General features: G+C 34.1%; 1 pseudogene; it reads left to right on the forward strand.

Moving 5' to 3' along the window:
• Nucleotides 1-610: 610 nt before the first annotated feature.
• Nucleotides 611-816, forward strand: LOC116647057 (annotated as a pseudogene).
• Nucleotides 817-5409: the final 4593 nt, after the last annotated feature.

The following is a 5409-nucleotide window of genomic DNA, read 5'->3' on the forward strand; positions in this document are numbered from 1 at the left end:
CCTTTTGGCTATCTTTGGGAATGGCTCTGGATCTTGGGAGAACATCTCTCTCTTGTACCCTCTTTGGGGATGCCTCCTGAGTTGGCAGTTAAGTCATAAAAGGTTTATTGGTTTTGGCTGTCATTTGGGCTATGTCTTTGTTTCAAAAGAAATGGCGGGGGGAGGAGTTCAATACTGCCAGGAATATTTCTGTTTGTCCCAGTTGAATCTTAATAAGATGTTTGAAAAGATTTTTTTTAAGGAGCTCTAGAGTCAGAAATTGTCCAAATTAGAGGCTAATATTCAGAGGCTGATAGGAACAGTTTTTAAAGGCCTTCTCTTCTAAACCAAAATGAAACAATATAATCCGAGGAGAAAAAAAATCCTGAAAATTTTGTAGAAGGATTTATCAAAACATTCCAGAGATACACAGCTCTAAATCTAGAACATAGGAATCTTTTAAAATTTCTTAGTTGGAAATCTTCTCCCTGATATAAAGAAGCAAAGAGAAAAAAGTGTATTTGAAGGGGTGGGTCAGCCCTCTGGTATCATTCAAGCTGTAATCCAATTCTTTGAGGATTAAAAACAACTGTCCTTACCTTACAGTTGAGTCTTTAAATAACCAGAAATGAGCTTTGCGCAGGGGCAGTATCGTAGCCCATGAGGTTTATCCGAGGCGTGATTATTGCTCAATAACCAGAAATGTGGCTCTAGAGGCAATTTCAAGTCCTCCTAGACTTACCAACCCCAAACCTCCCCTGTTAATCTCAAAACGTTATAAATATTTTAAAAGATCAGGACAGTGGAAATGGAATTTCTTACACTTAAGGAAAAGAAAGAAAACTTTAAATAGTAATTGCCATAGATTTCTGATAGTAGACAAATATACCCCAAAGACCCTAGGAGAAAATATATTCTTTCTCTGTCCCTTGAAGATGTAAGTTTTACCATGTCTTTGAAATGTAAACATTCCAAGAGATAGCTAAAACACTGCCTGCAATTGCCTGAGACTGAAGGAAAAAATAGAGGCTTTTAAAAATATAAACTCCTATGAAAGTTCCTTTGCCCTAAATCTAGTTCACAGCCTCTGTAAGATTACTTGTCAAGGGGTGAAAATAAATCTTAAAAGTCTTCTCCATAAATGTAAATAAAAAAGCTTTAACCATCTCAGCAACTAAACTTAACTTGTTCTACCTGTTAGAAACATAATTTGGATTCAACTGTTGTTTATAAAGTAGTGAGTTTTGTATTATTTTACCTGACTCATGGCTAAAATTTTTGAATGTAAAGCTATAATAAGGTCTCTGTATCTGTCTGTATGTTTATATACATCTATGGATGTGTGTTATGTATACGTGATATTTTTCTGACTCTGGATAGTAGTGCCAAAATTAATTTGTAAAAAAGCTCTATTTAACTGGCATAAAGAAATGTAAGCACTTATGTAAATTAAATATTCCTAAAACTCCCAGAAATATAGAAACTAACCCAAATGCTTTTCAAGTTCACATGATTTGGGATAGTCTTCAGTAAAAAAGCTAGTTTAAATTAGTTGGTTTAATTAAAATAGGCATGTCTTCAGAGTTATCAGCATTAAATATAATGCAGATATCCAACTTTTATTCTAACTGGGTTTACTAATCAAATAAAGTCATGTTATCTCTGTTACAAAATTTGTCAGCAAGAAAAGTTTATGGTTTAGGGCGCCTGGGTGGCTCAGTTGGTTAAGCGACTGCCTTCGGCTCAGGTCATGATCCTGGAGTCCTGGGATCGAGTCCCGCATCGGGCTCCCTGCTCGGCAGGGAGTCTGCTTCTCCCTCTGACCTTCCCCCCTCTCATGTGCTCTCTCTCTCTCACTCCCTCAAATAAATGAATAAATAAAATATTAAAAAAAAAAAAAAGAAAAGAAAAGTTTATGGTTTATGGCTAACTTTTGTATAAATCCATGTATTGCAAATGATGTTGGCATAGAAAAAAACACCTCCTTGCTCAGCTAAAAGAAAATCAAGTGCAACTTTGGCCAGAGAGTCCAAGGATTTTGTTGGGCAGCTATTGCTTTAGCATCAGGTTCTGCAGTATCTTTAAGAGTTAAGGAGAAGTTCCTGGTCATAGCCTCATTTGCACTTACTCCTAGCCAGGAGCATATGTATCTGCCAAAGGAAGCAGATTTTGAATTTCAAATGCCTCCTGGTAATTCCTATTTGAGTCTATGGCTTGGGACTAGGAAGGTGATAGCCATCAGAGCCAGTAAAACTTTAGGGTCTGTAGACTACATAGATGGTTTTATTCTAGTCACCCTTACCTTATGTCCCTTTGTACAGAGCCTTAGTGCGAGTTTCTCTGGGTTTGGGGTTGTTAACCAGTGACAGAGAAATGGACCTCCAGGGTTAGGGAATCTAACATGGTAGAGAGGGCTGAATTTGTTCCAGAGAAACTCTGGTGTTGGAAATTAGGGAGTTGTTTGTGATAGATAGAACTATAGGATCAACTGCATTAACAGTATTTGGAGATCAAATTACCTCCCTTGCAATGACCTGAGATGTGTTAAATGGCATTATCTTCCCAGGCCAGAGCAAGGCCAAAGGTAGACAAAAGAATCATAAAGATCTTCATGGTGTTAGAATTTGGTAAAGGGTGGTCAGAGAGTGAAAGAGAAATGGAAGGAAACCTTTTGATCTCATATCATGAAAGGAGGCAGTCTTTTTCAGTGTCAGTAACTTCTCTCCCTAGTCAATGTGATTTTGGAGGTATCCAGCATTTGCACAGGACCAGGTATCAGGAGTATCCTCCTTCAGCTGTGAAATAGGCACCCAAGATTTAACACATTGTGAATTGGCAGCATTGTCAGTGGTCAAGAATACTTGGTAGGGTCCTTTCTCTGAACCTCACTTTTGCAAAAGCATTAGAGTAAAGCAATAACTGCCTGTAAATGACTTTGTTGAAAGACCTGATCAGAGTTCATTATAATGGGATTAACAAGGATATTTGGTTATTTCTGTGACATAAGCATTTGAAGATAATAATTGGAATTATGACTGATAACATTATACCAGGACATATCTGATTTTTAGATTTTTATACAATTTTTATAACTATTTTATTAATAACATTAATAGGCATCCATACAAATATAACCTCAAGGGTTTATCATCACTTGTTTGGCAATGCTTCCCATGTAACTTCACATACCAAATAAACCTAATGTTTAAATTTCTCTTTTAGAGGGTGAAATACAAATCCTTTCAGATTTTCCAGGGACCCTCTGGGAAATCTCAAAGTTACTGTGAGGTCAAAAGGACTGCATTTAGAATTTAATTTTGGGAAGCCGTCAAAATGTCAAAAGGTTTGAACATTTGACTAATAGGATCACAGACCATTATAAAATAATATTTAATTATCTATTTAATTCAAGTGACAATAGAAGATTTTTAAAGGCAGATACAGAAGGTTATGTAGTTGTGAACAAAACTTAGCTCTCTTAATATTGTAAGGACTGTTTTTTCTTAAGTAGTAAAAGACCTATAAAGATAACATGAAGCATAGTAAATCATTTTGATAAGATACAACATCATTGCTTTCCAAGTAGATTATCCAAAATGTTAAAAAGAAAAACTTTTCACAATATGTTATCTACAGCAGACCAACAGTCCAAGAAAACTTTGTGTTATTAACAAGAGAATAAAATAAATTCTAATTTTGCTGTGTAGTTTTGATATTAAAACTCATTAAAGGGGCACCTGGATGACTCACTCAGTTGGTTAAGCATCTGACTCTTGATTTCAGCTTGGGTCATGATCTCAGGGTCATGAGATTGAGTCCTGTGTCAGGCTCTGTGCTCAGCAGGGAGTCTGTCTGGAACTTTCTCCCTTTACCTCTCCCCCTCCCACTGCTCGAGTGCATGCTCTAACTCTCTCTCTAAAATAAATATATAAATATTTTAAAAAACTCATTAAAAAAACTTTCAGTCCATTCCAATCTTAGCCAGCTTGACCACACATAACATTCCTTTCCCAAGATTCTTTTTCCACAATACTTACACAATTTTTTTAGATCCATTCTTACTTTGTCTTATGCTTTTTTTTCCTTTTTCTAATTCTGGAACAATCAATACTTTTACTTGCCTTACCTATTTTTCATACACAGCTGTTTCCTTTCACCCTTACTATTTTGAAGTAGTTTTAGTTACATATATTGATTAGCATTCTTAACACTTAGAATTCTTAATTCCTAGTGAAAACTAAGAAATAAACAATTGTAGACTGTCTGTTACACTAGCATTCAGTGGACTGGCAAATTTATGCATTTTATAATTTCTAGAAATATATCTGTCCTCATAGTAAATTTTTTAATGTGGCACAAAACGTGTTTACTAACAGATCCATATATCCTTAGTTCTTCTGTAAAAGGAAGTCAAAGTGGATAAATCTATTAGTTCTGTGATGTTTCAATATTTTATTATATTTTGAAATAATCTAGATATTTAATGAATACCCATCATTTAAATTATCTTCATATAACTGTAGGGTTTCAAGTTACTAAAAAGATTTGGAAACTATTTTTAAGTAGACATACCATAAAACATAATTATTGTTGAAAAGTTCATTTATAAACTTATATCTTACTTACATCAATTTACTTGTTGTTAGCAATTATGTTTACATTACTGCAAGTTGCATGAGATATTAAACAGCTAAATCATGTTGAGTTATTTTTCTTGCTGATAAATTCTGTAACAGAGATAGCATGAGCTAATTTAACTTTTAGTAAACCTAGGTGGAATTAGTATGTCTGCATTGTATTTAATGCTGATAACTCTAAAGATATGACTGTTTTAATTAAACTGACAAACTTAAACTAGTTTGTGAAACTTTATTTATTGAAGATTATTCTAGATCACATGAGCTTGAAAAACATTTGAGTAGTTTCTATGTTCCCGAGAGTATATTTAATTTAAGCCAATCAAATAGAGTTATTCACAAATGAATTTTGGTAATATCATCTAGAGGTTAAAAAAAGTCACACATCTATATAACATAAATACATACTTATGTGTATGTAACAGACATACATAAGTGTACAGAAAGATACAAACATAGATCTTATAGCTTTTGTTTTAAAATTTTAACCATGAGACAGGTGTGATAATGTAAAACTCACTAGTTTATTTCTGAAAAGTTGGATCCAAATTATGTTCCTGGCAGATAGAATAAGTTCAGGTTAATTGCCCAGATGGCTTAAACTTTTCACTATTTGTGTTGAAGATTTTTAAGATTTTTTTATTTGCTTAGGTCCCCAAAGCCTTTCCTTTCATTTTCTTTTTTTCCTTCTGATAACAATTACTTATCTGAAGTCTTCATTTCAAAGAGTTGGCCCTCTCTCTTTCTGAGAGAAAACAGGGTAGAATATTTATATCTCAAAGGCACATAAAAA

The sequence above is a fragment of the Phoca vitulina genome, unplaced genomic scaffold, assembly GCF_004348235.1.
Source record: "Phoca vitulina isolate PV1807 unplaced genomic scaffold, GSC_HSeal_1.0 scaffold38, whole genome shotgun sequence".
NCBI lineage: Eukaryota > Metazoa > Chordata > Mammalia > Carnivora > Phocidae > Phoca > Phoca vitulina.